The sequence below is a fragment of the Dermacentor andersoni genome, chromosome 2, assembly GCF_023375885.2.
Source record: "Dermacentor andersoni chromosome 2, qqDerAnde1_hic_scaffold, whole genome shotgun sequence".
Lineage (NCBI taxonomy): Eukaryota > Metazoa > Arthropoda > Arachnida > Ixodida > Ixodidae > Dermacentor > Dermacentor andersoni.
In genome coordinates, this window is record NC_092815.1 from 128,690,572 (window position 1) to 128,703,915 (window position 13,344).

The window sequence follows — 13,344 nt, forward strand, 5'->3', positions numbered from 1 at the left end:
ATTTATCAATATTGATTCTCATATCTCATTTTGCGCACCACTCATTAATAGCCCTGAAAGAGTTACTAAGTAAATATTAGACTGCAACAGTTTTGACGTGACCAAATAAGACAAACTCATCTGGCAAAAATATCGCTTCAACAGAAGATTGGAAAGATTTAGCAATATTGTTTACATATATAAAGAACTAGATACGTCCCAAGAACCATCCCTATGGTACTCCGGACCAACTATCTTCTATTGTGAATGAAAGCATGCATCCATCTAGTTATTTGATTACAAATACCAAGATCTTTTCTATCGGCTTAGCACGGCATGCTGTATCGAATGCGTTTGAAAGATGTATTGCGATAAGAACACTTCGTTCTCTAAGAATAATAGCTCTGGCGAAGTTGTGGACAGTTTCAATAGGCTGACCGACTGTTACTATAGGCCAACCATATTGTTAGTATAAGGAAAGGGGGTGATTTTCAGCATACTCGTATTTTATCTGAGGCTTCTAAGTGACATCTACAATTTTGCAAGTGTCACTTGTGATAGAAATTGGGCGGTAATTAGCTTAAGTGCACTTGTGTCCTGTTTAGAGCACTGCCACATGCCGTGTGATCCCCCCCCCCCCCCATCAAAATATTTTATACGCTATATTCCCACAATAACTCCGCAATAACCTTAACCCAGAACGACGACCTCATTCACGATGTTGCCTTAATAATTCATTAAGCATCATATCCGGACAGGATGACTTCTCGAGATTTAATTGCAACACCACAGTCATTCTGATTTGTATAGCAAAAACAATATTGCTGATGTTGCGCGCTTGTCGTATCAAAATGAAGTGGTGGACTAATTGTCTTCTGGGTAAATGCCGAGGTAAAACAATTGTTGAAGGCTTCACCAACCAAATGACGGATCAGTACAGGTGATTCCCTTCGCAAGAAAGCCACTTGTATTTTATTTATTGCCGGACCAACTTCCAGAACTGCTCGGGCGAATTCTTCGTATATCCTGTTAACGCGTCGTATTAAAGGTGCGATTTATAAGCTTCGAGCTTTGTAAGAAGTTTGCTACTGATATGAGAATTTATCGTAGTGTTGGATTTTTTAGTGGGCACGTCGTAGTCGCTGCTTAAGTGTGTATTTGGCGGGTTATAAAAATAAGTACGATATAATAAGCGCTTCACACTTCTTTGATAGAAAGAGTGATAACGATCCTATACAACAGAGTCAAAATATTTCCGTAATATGTTATCGTTATCAACGACCAGTACTACATGAAAAAGTGATTCTAAGTTATCAAAGACTGAGATGTCATCTGTGTTGTTGAAGCTGTGCACAAGAACTTCATGGACTTTTCAACGATCTCTTCTTGACACGAAGTGTAGCCAGGACAAGCGTATGATCAGTAATAAGATCGCCCACATATATCTTTTGCTGGAAAGTGTCCTGCGATATGAAAACCAAATCAAGTGTCGTTCAAGATTGACCTTGTATTGATGTTGGCTTATAACTACCTCAACTAGGGGATACTTAAATGTGAGTTCTCGCATAGTTTTAACGTTATTTCAATTGGTAGGTTTTGTAATGCGTACATCCCAGCCGACCCCTTGGTAAACTGATCCCACTAAATTATTGTTAAGTTTACTGAAAAATTTTGCTAGAGTTGCTAGAGATACTTGGAGGTCTGTACATTACTCCGACTACGATTGATGTTTCATCAATAAATAACTTGCACCTCCCATTTCAATCCTTGCAGTGCACGACAAGAGCAGGTATCTTAATGCTTTCTTTATACCGGAAGCTGCGCCATCATCTCTTGTTTCTCTGTTCCATGCTAGTACCTTGCATGAACTTGAAAACGCATCGGCATCGTCAACATCACATTGCAGGCAAGTTTCGGTTGCAGCAAGACGTCGGCTTCGTTCAGTAAAGTCACGCATTCTAGATCAATAGCGTTATTAAGGACCCTTCGCGCATTGACACTAATGAATGTGATTTGTTCAATCTTTAGGTGTCAGGGGTCTTGTGGCGTAGCACACTCCTGAAACCTGCTCATTCTCACACGTCTCTTTGATTGCAGGTCCCTAGAGGTAACTGCATCATGGACAAACAGTTTCTCGAAAGCAAGCTTGACTCTCGCACCCTTACGCTTATCATTCTGAGCGGAACGGCAAATAAACGTTCTTTTAACAATTGTTTTCTGCGAGAAGTCATCTGGCAGGCTTAGTTTTTTTTTTTTTACTTTTTGCAGTTTCTGAATATGGCCACCTTTTTGTTGTAATCACACAACCTCTTCATAATGGGTCTACGTATATTGCCTTTTTTTAAAACAAATCTGTGACCTCTTTTCACAAATTATACTGTTGCCCCGAGACGATCCGCAAATATGTCTTTCAAAACTTTGTGCTTGATCTTATTCTGCATTTCAAAATCGCCCCCCAGGACACCAGAACCTGGCAATACTCTTCTTTCTTCCTGTACCTTCATTTCACCGCTGCTGTTGCTTGTGATTCAAAAGCTCGCGGCCTTGAACAGTGGTTTCGAGCTTGTCCACTTTCGCACAACTTCCCTTTCAATGTGAATAAGGCGAGCTTCTGAACGTGTTTATCTAAATTAACGTCACCGGAGAAAACAAACATCAAATGGGTCCACAAAATGCTCAAGAACTCGTAACCTTTCACTGTGAGCTACAGCGTAAGAAGAAATAGGTTACTTCAGTGGCATTGCTACACAGGGAAGTAGTAACTAACCTGCAAGGCAATCAATGAATGTTCCAGCTACATATTTGAAGTTGTGGTCCCACCCTCACTTAAACCTGGTCATTTCAAGAGTGTTATTATATCCTCGTTAATGGCTGACATTCTACCATGAATGTGGTATGTGGAATGAACGGCCCGCACAGCATGATCAACTCCGAACCACGATACGGTAGACCGGCCAAAATAAACCAGTACGGCTGATTGCGGTATCTCAATTTGGCTTTTGCTCATATTGCACATTGATCACTTAGTGACTTTTCTGAACTGCGAGGAATAAGTGTTTCCTTATGCAGAACAAAGGCCCATCGTCTTCTCCCATCTAGTGCGCCCTGCAGCAAATTGTTATCAAGCCAGGATGAGCTGAAGCCGTCAGCTCATTGTTAACGCATCTGCAGCTGGGCCCTTGTAGAGTTCTTGCAGGGATGTCGTTTTCTACGCGAGCTTTTAACTTTTTTGTTTTTGGTTACTATTACTTCCACCGTAGCATTTTCTGTATCGTTTCATGTGCATACCATTTCTTCTGGCTGCACTAAATGCTTTTTTTTTTTTTTTTTGCAGCATCCTATGATAAGTCCCGCTGACGGTTCTTACTCTGGGACTACCTGATGCTTCAGAACATATCTGGGCCCATATATGCATATGCTATGAGTAATAACAACCTTCCCTTTGTGTTTGATCGTGGCAGAGCAATCACTGGAACATTTACCCGTAACGCCACCGGTAGCACATGCAGTTCAGGAGCACTTTACACAGCGCGCACGCTTCCCACACGCATGTACTAAATTACGATGCGTGTATGAAAATGTGATATTGCACTTAAGAGCATATTTAATAAAAATGTTCCCCAGGGTCCCTGCTCCCTTTACTGTGGAGACACGTAAGCTTAATGCGCTACCGTGGGCGAACTTCTAAAACCAGCTTCAGTGTTGTCTGTGTTGACATGCTCTGGGCGTCATGCGAGGTGACCTCTCTCAACTTGCTCCTTCGATAGATGGACTTGCTATTTTATACCTCACATTAAAGTAGCTAGAGTTCACTGGCAGCTGACAAAGTTCAATACATGAGTGGCGTTGCAAAGAAATGAGCGGTCTATTCTTCTTGCCGAAAGAAAAAAAATACAAATTTCTTCGTTCTTTTATTTCTTGTTCATTTTCTTTCTTTCCTTCCTGGCTTTTCTTTCCCGCTTTTTACTGCCTACTTTGAGAATACGGCGTCAGAACATAGCGTACACGGAGTATATTCAATCACCCGACGTAGCGCCCACCATCAGGGAAAATCTTTAGAAAAAAGCGCAGCGCGTCTAGCCAATTTATTGATTTGTGCTTGGCATAATCAAGACCCAAAGCAGAAAGGACAGTTTTTTTTATTTTGCTGCCGTCGAGTTATGTGACGTAAAAAAATGTAATCAACAACAGGATACAACATTGTGCACAACAACTTTTTACTTAGGAGATTTTCAGTCAAATCAGCACTCTCGAAGGTAGCGGTTGGGCATGGAAGTTGGAAGCATTCCCATAGGCTCCCCGCGTCCTTACAACGAAAATTTATTTTCACCAGAATCGGTTGTTGGCCGCGGCTCTCGAATTTAAATCTACCTCGAAGCAAGCTTCCCGTCGTCCCTAACGGATTTTCATTTCGCAGTTGTGCCTCAACAAAAGGATTGACCTTCTCTCATGCACCACATCCGAAACTATAGCACAGGCTACGACAACTTTTAAAAGCCCCAAGAACAGTTGAAGCGGTAAGGGTAATAAGAGAGCAGCGGCACTACGACCTTGCGATTATTTTAGGCGCCAATCCGGCTGCTCGCCCGTCTCGATAGGAGCGAATATAGTGGCTCATACATCACTTGCTGCGATCTTCTTACGGCCGATAACAAAATAAAGGCTTCAATCCTGCTCGCCCGAAGCTGTATCCCCCCCCCCCCTCCCCCCCTCTACCCCCCAAAAAAGTATATATATTTGCCTCAGCAATTCTTCAGCGAAGATTGAAGCAAGCGCGCTTGTAGTCCACATTCACTCAGGAAGGTTAAAAAAAACGAATGCAACAAAGTTGAATGCGCAAATGTAGAAGACAAAAGTGGGTCATCTTTTTTTGGGTCACTACCTTGAAGCGGCGTAAGGCGGGCACCTAGCAGTCACCCGTTCCCCTTTCTGCTTTTTCTTTCTTTCACCTTTTTTCGCCAGTCTTAATTCATACACCGCTCTCTGACCTTAGAGGCAATAATAAAACCGAGTCTACGACGCTGTACAGACATTCCACGAAGGTACTGGTGCAAGGACGAAAAGGAAAATATTGGTGGCCGTCCGAGACTCCGAGACTGCGCCGTCCGAGAAATTGATTATGCGGGCAGGATTTTTAGTTGTTCATGGGAGGCAGGGAGACAGGAGAGGGCTGTTTTTCATTTCAAAAACGCGCCGCAGATATCTAGGTGGTGGAAGAAAAAGCAAAGTTGTGTTCATTTGTACATATAGTGGTAAATGTAAAGTTGGCTTCGGATTTGTGCAATTTTTAAACGGCTTGGCTGTGACAGTGACACAGTGTGTTCTTTCCAACGATATGGCTTGCATAGCCTCTGTAGTTGCCTTCTGAATCTACGGAAAGAGTTTTCAGAAGACAGATGTATATTGTACAGTTTTCGGCTAGTTTAACAGCTACTCTAGGCGATCAAAGGTAAACGGATCTTCGTTGTGCCGGATGTTCATTTTACCACTCATGACAGATCTGATAACCTGGTGATGCACGACCACGACTAGTGTCTTGAACATTCTGCCTACCAGCAACCAAAACATCCCAGCTTAGCTTCTGCAGGCGGGTGGACGGAACGACGGAGGATAGGATCTTTAAGGGTTAATTACGTGGAGCACTAAGATGCGGAAGCCGTAATATTTGTTTCGATGGTGTGACCTGATACAAGGGGTCTCACGTAACTTCATCCAAATTTTAAAAATATGCGAATGCCACATAGCTGGCCAGAACAAAGATAATCTTGTTTGCCGTCGCTTGTAGATGCCCAGATTATTTTTTTTATTCCGCCTAGTCACATAATTATTCTTAATTTATTAACCAACTTCTCAAATATTATAATTACATGAAAAGTGTCAATGAAACAATTGTACAGCAACATGAAGAACTCCCGATACAGCTTTCTGTTGCTCAATATGCGCTACATAAAAGTGTCTTTCCGAGCAAGAAAGAATCCCGCAAACAAACGCAAAGTATTTCGAGCGGCCAGTCGCGAGGCAGTTTTGCGTGTATTCGCCGGCTACTTTCACACTCAAAAAAAAAAAAAAAAACCACTCTTAAGTAGTACCTATTGAGCAACAGAAAGTTGTATCGGGAGTTTTTCATGTTGGTCTACAATTTTATCATTCTCACTTTTCATTGAATTATGAAATACGTGAAATACGTGAAATACGTGAAATACGTAACCTCAACGACATTAATACTCTCCAAACCGATCTTAATTTGGTCTCTAACTGGTGTAAAACTTGGAAAATGGAATTAAATATTAACAAATGTAAGTTCATGTGTGTTTCTCGCTGCTCTAACACTCCCCCTTCTTATTGTCTTAATGGCATTCCTCTTGATTCCGTCGCATCATATAAATATCTAGGCGTACATATATCACGAAACTTAACATGGAACGCCCATACTGAATACGTTACCAATAACGCTAATCGCATGTTAGGGTATTTACGTCGCAACTTCTCTGCTGCTCCTTCGTCCTTAATACTCCTACTCTATAAATCACTAATACGACCTAAACTTGAATACGCATCATCTATATGGGACCCTGGGCATGAAAATCTAATATATTCTCTTGAACTTATACAAAATAACTCCGTTCGCTTCATTTTTTCAAATTACAACCGTACTGCAAGTATCACAGCCATGAAAACTAACCTTTCTCTCCCATCTTTAAAATCTCGTCGGAAAATCAGTCACCTCACTCTATTCCACAAGGTATATCATCACGTCACGCTACATGACGATTTTGCTTCACCACCGGAATACATCTCCCATCGCACTGATCATCGGCACAAGGTTGGCATCCAAAAGTGCAAAACTAAAGCTTGTTTTCAGTCATACCTCCCCCGACATCTGTCGAATGGAACCGCCTCCCTCCCGATATTGCAGGCATTGAGGATAATCAACGATTTCGTGATGCACTAACAACCTTTGTTTTGGAGAATGTTGAAATTATGTTCTAACAAAATTCACTGTATTGTACTTATTGTCTTTGTAACCTATATTACCCACTGCCCTCTGTAATGCCTTTGGCCCTGAGGGTATAATAAATAAATAAATAAATAAATAAATAAATAAATAAATAAATAAATAAATATTTAATATGTTGATTAATTAATTAGGGCTAACTATTTAATTAGGCGGAATGAAAGAACAATAATATGAGTATCTCCTATCGACGGCAAACAACATTAGCTTGGTTCAGTCCTGCTACGTGGCTTCTGCATATTTTTATGTTTGGTTAATGCTACGTGGGACACCCGGTATATGTGCATCATGTACATTGTGGTAAGCCTGAAGATGTACCTTCGCTCCGGTTTGCTGCCATTGGGCTCGAGCAATGCAGTGGTGCACGACGGTGTCTGTTGATTCCAGAGACAGTGAGAGGTCTGCTCGCTTCTATTATAAATCAATCACTGCGGAGCGATTGAAGTACAAGGTCACCTAGCTGCTATATTTCCCTCCAATCTGCAGCCAAATATAGATAATGAAATAATACAACAGTGCAGTGGCAGGTACCGTTAAAGAAGAATTTTCATGACCTAAGGAATTTCAAAAAAGAGTGTTTAGGTAGAGAAGAAAGAAGAAAACCGTAAATGATTGGGCACACATCAGTATTCCTCGAAACACTTGCAGCGGCCGCCGCTGTGAATCAAGGGTCCAATAATGACTTAATGCTAAACGTGCCTTATCTACGTAGTAAAGTCTGCCTGCTTCTGTTGACAGATGCCCTATCGTCTGAGCAAAAACAACTGTTTTTTTTCAGCAGTCTAAGAGCTTCAAGTTTTCTTTACAGGCCTTTGTAAAAGTCTGTCCATTCCATCAAATCGGAGCCATTACGGAAATCTTATGTAACATTACTTCGCCAACTGCGGCTTTATGTATCGTATACGCGGCACTTGTGTCCGATAAATGCCCACTTGGGGCGCTATAACGCAAAGCTATTGCGATTTGGTTCTATTCCAATTGTGCCATTAGCCCTCCACGATTGGTCAAATATTTTAGAGCCTCGTCCACTTCGCTTGTGTGTCACGCCATGTCAGGAGGACTGGGGGAGCTCCACATCTCATATAACGTTTACACACTCATTATGCGTGATTGCGCCGTACAGAAGAGGCATAAAATGTTTACGATTCTATGCCGTTTGCGGCATACCCTTCGCTATGGGTCAAATATTTTCCGTTATGCGGCCGTTTCGCTGGCCTTTCATACGAAGTCAGGAAACCGCCAAAGCTCACCACGTCAAAGTGAAGTCTACGCACTAAAATTGCATAAATATGCCGAACAAAACCCCAAATTTCTCGGCATAGCAGGAGGTGCCACGCTCCGAAAGCAATAGACGATGGCTACCCCCCCCCCCCCCCCCATCACTCTGGCACTGGCTACTCGGAGCTGTCGGCAAAAGTAGATTTTTTTTCGTATAATAAAAAAGCTGGCAGATCCCTCGCTCCGTGGGAATCGGTGTTATGCGAAGCAGTGGGCAGGGAGCCTACCAAGTTAACGAAATGAACAAGAGAGCACGAAGACGTAGGCGGCTGTTTCATGACCTACATCACACGCATGTCATGACCTATTATTTATGTTTCTCATACACTCCTGTCATACAAGGCCAATCTTGCTACATACCAAGTTAAGGAAAAACACCATTAGAGCACCAAGACGTAGGGGGCTGTTTCATAACCTGCATGACACGCATGTCATGACCTATCGCTTATGTTCGTCATGCATTCTTGTCACACTATGCAAATTTTTGTACATACCAAGATGTAGGCGACCGTTTCATGAGCTAAATGACACGCATGTTATGAAATTCATGTCATGACCTTCTATTTATGTTAATTATGCACTGATTTCTTACTATGCATATGTTAGTACCGACCAACTTATCGCAATGACCATGAGACCACAAAGACCTAGGCGGCTGTTTGATGGCTTACATGACACACATGTCATGACCTATAATTTATGTTCGTCATACACTCTTTTCATACAATGTCAATTTTGGTACATCCCAATTTAAAGAAACGATCATGAGAGCACGAAGACATAGGCATTTGTTTCATGACATACATGACACATATTTCATGATATTCATGTCATGACCGATCATTTATGTTCGTCATACAATCTTGTCATACTGTGCGAATGTTTGTACGTACCAAGTTAACGAAATGACCACGACAACACCAAGACGTAGGAGGCTAGATAGATACTGTCAAAGTGGCAAATGTTCTTCAAGAAAGGCTTCGCCCTTAATGTTTATGCTTTGTCATATAACGTTTCAAGCATTTTCGGCACATATAACGACATAGCTCTGCAAACTCTTCTTCGTTGAGGATCCGTGCCAGCAGCATTTTTAACCAGCCACCGCAAGCAAAACAAGAGAAAGCGAACCAATCACATACGCTGGCCTAACTGTTCTCACCTGACTATCTAACTTTCTCGGAAAGCATATTTAGAGCCAGTGAACAGGGACAGAAGAGAGACGACACCACAATGCGCTGTAGTCTAACTCGTGTCCTTGTTCGCTGGCGCTCAGCACGCTTTCCAAGTCAGTTTACTAAAATGCCCAACAAATGGCAATGCTGATATCTACTTTCACTGTGCAAGATCGGCCCTGCCGAACCCCCTCCACTTCGGCGTCCTCATCGCCTCTTGTTTGTGTGACAACTTTATTATAATAAATTATCCTGCAATTGGTGGCCTGTGTCTAGGCCCCGCCGGGAGTATTAGAGAACAAGCCCTGGAGCCAGGACTTGTTGGATGGCCCAAAGTTGGTCCTGAAGGTCTGGGCTAGTCAGTGAGGCTCTCCACCGCGCCACTAGTTCATCCTCTTGTCAGCCAAATCGATAAGAGACACCTGTCATGATGGGCAATGCTATTCGCGTTGAAAGCAAACAAGAGTTACTTTCCATAAACAAGGGGAACATTTGAATGAACAGCTCAAAAAGGTTGCGAGGCACCACCCGATGCTTGCGTTGGTGGTTACGTTAATTGGACGTCAGGGGATTGGACTAAAATCTGAATGGAATAGCTTTTTTGTCATTGGCCCCTAGTTCACAGTGCGCGTGCGGTCACCCGGATTTAAAAAAAAAATATGACACGGGATATTATCGCGCAGGTTATTCCCACTCAAGTGTTCTAGAAATTTTAAGTTCGCTATGATTTGCGCGTATTGTTGGTAATGGAAAAGAAATGGTTATAAACCACACGACGCACTGACACGTAGAGCATGACAGAAAAGAGAAGGCGAACACGTCTCAAAGTTCTGGCGAAACGGCGTTCTAGCTTGTGCCGTGTTATACCATGGGAAAGCTGCGAGGTTTTAACCAGCGGCGTGCCGGTTTAAGTGGTCCAGTGAGTACCGCGGCAGACACACCCACGAGGGCGTTTAGAGACTCAGCCGTCAACGCCAAACGGGGCCCGGCCGGCCATGCTCCCGGCAGATGCGGCTACGCTCCGTCGAGTTTGGCAGGTCACTTCAGCACGCTTGTCCACTGCCGAGTTTCAACCACATTCACCGCCAGAGCGAATTCGTGGGGGCCGCACAAACGGCGGTGCGACCACAGCGATGCAACTAGGTCGACATAGACGCCGTAGCCTTGCAGCGATACTCGAGCAGCGACGTTTAAATAGATGGTAACGCGGGCTTTCCATTTCGTAACGCCTATTGGAGCAGCCATACAGTCTGGTTAGAGTGTCTGTGTTTTAAAATTATATTGTAATTTATTTATTTTTTCTATTCTCCGCTATGCGCCCTTTATTAATAAGTACTTCATATTTGATTTTGCCAGTTAGCGAATGCGTCGTGTTTTGGTTTTTCAAGTATTTCCTTTTTAATTTGGAAAGCTCTACTCCCATGAAATATATGTATTTGGTTGGTTAATTATTTAATTATTTAGCACTGTTTACAGGATTTGGTGGGAGCATTGTGGAATAGGGGTGGACACGGAAGTAGGGATAGAAACAGGAGAAAAATTGTGCAACTGTACGAATGGAGTATAGCTACAACGAAAACCTATCTGTTTGGCATACTTTCACGCTTTGGTGGGAGCATTGTTGATCGTCTGCTATGGAAGCGTAGCCGTGTGCTTCCTGTGTCATACCTCATTCCACCTAGAAACCGAGAAATGCGGGAAATGGAAACATGCATCACTGTATTACCTCGTTGAATTTTCCTTCTCCTTGAGGTGTACGTGCCCGCTTTCTGCTGTTCCCGCTCTCCATTAGACGGTGAGCAAGTGCTCTCGATGGCAGGTGAGGTTAATCCCTGTCGAAATAACTTTTCCATGTAGCTTTGGTAACCGTGTTACGTTTATGCTCGGAGACTTCTTCTTCGTACACGCGTTACTATATATTTAATGACTGCTGTAGAATCCATCGAACGCATTCTTTTTGTGATTGTGAGAACCATAAGACAACTTTTCCGAAGCATGAATAGACGAAAAGGAAGCTCAGAAGCCCCCTCGCATATATATATGCAGGGTGTCCCACATAACTTAGGCCAAGAATTTAAAAGTGAAAGGAGCGTCGGGAGCGCATTGTACCAAGCGCATACTATTTGAAATAGCCTATAGTAACTCAGACAATTCTTTTTTCGCATAACTCACTAATTAATTCAGTTTAATTACCCATATTTTATTATTGGCTGAGGACCCCCAGTATGATACGCAGATTTGTAGTGCACCTTCAGAAACGACCTATCGATTTGTTTCCTTTACGAGACGTCTCACGTAGTCCTTTTTTCCGGGTTGCAAAGAAAGCCGGCGAAATATGAAAAAAGCCACGTAACGGAGCGCTTGCGCAGTGGTGTCGTGCTACTCTCAAGCGTGCATTCGTTGAACAAGGTCGGCTCCCGTCGGATGACGCCGAAAATGCATGCTGTTTGCTGGCCGAGGAGAGAAAGAGCGCCCTGCCACTTCCTCGTCGTCAGTCACGATGCAACCGATCTTGTTCACCAAACGCGCTCTTGAAAGCAGCACAATGCGACTGCGCAAATGCTCCATCGCGTTGTGCTGCTTTTTCGTATTTCGCGGGCCTTCTTTGCAACCGGAAAACAGGATTACGTGATACGTATCGCACAGCAAAACAACTAGTTCGGCGGTTTCTGAAAGTGCTCTACAAGTGTGCGTATCACACTTGGGGTCCTCAGCCAATAATTCAAAACGTTCAATAATTAAACTTAAATAATTAGTGAGTTATGGGTAAAACAAAAGAATTGTCTGGGTTACTATAGGCTATTGCGGATAGTATGCATTCGGTTCAACTCGCTTCCGACGCGCCTTTCATTTTTTAATTCTTAGCTCAAGTTATGGTGGACACCCTGTGTATATATATATAAATTTTATCCTTATTTCTTCTACCTCTCCCTAGACCAGAGAGCCATCTTGTGTGATAAAGTTTACTCACTCACTTTTTGGACAGGCGCTTGCCTTAGCATATTTTACTTATTGAGTTAATGGGAATTTCGCAGCCCTTCTCGTGCGCGGAAGACCAGCGTTCGACGGCCTGGTTTATAGCAATCAGCAACGCAACCTGCGTCGGAGCTCCGCATTCCCTTCAACCGCAATTATCGATGATTACGAGATAAAACTTATGTTCCACGTATCTGCCACGAATGGACACCTTCGTTGCGTGGATTTCTAGCTAGTAATCCGCAACTTTTGTTGCTCACATTGTGTTCTCCGGCTCCACAGCATAGTTCAGCTTGAAGTATGTATGGCTGCGGTAATGAAGAGCAGACAGCAGTGCTTCCTACGTGGAATTCCCGGAGGGCATTGCCTATGAATATGTGTCACGTAGCAGTGGCGGTGGGCAGGAAGGTAGAAGTGATGCTTAGTACAGCAACAAAGAGATTTATTTTGTTGGTCCAAACTGTGCCCTTAAAGAGAACAAAAGAAAACTCGGTGGCAGTGAAAGCAGCTATGTTGAACTTGGGCACCGGATCGAACGGCCGCGCGCTCACTCATTCGTAATTATAACTGACCGAAAAACGTCGGAGCATGTGCGTAAAGCTTATTCGACGGGCCCGTCTATGGGGAGTGTTTCAGGGCGCATCAATAAATTGATACTGCTGGTATCACAAAAGTTACAGTGAGCTTTTAATTCGTGAACGCGGGTGACGCGCTAGCGTTTGGGTGCAATAGCGCAGACGACGCTATCGGCCCTCGGTGCGCCTAGATGCCTACACTGTCCGCATCGTCAACCGTATTTAAGACGGCTCGCGTGGCCGCGCCATACAAAGCAGCCGCCGGAGTAGAAGGCTCCACTGGAAACATTCAATTACTATCTAAATTACGTAGCATGTTGTCAGCGCCCACAGACAAACATGAACACCT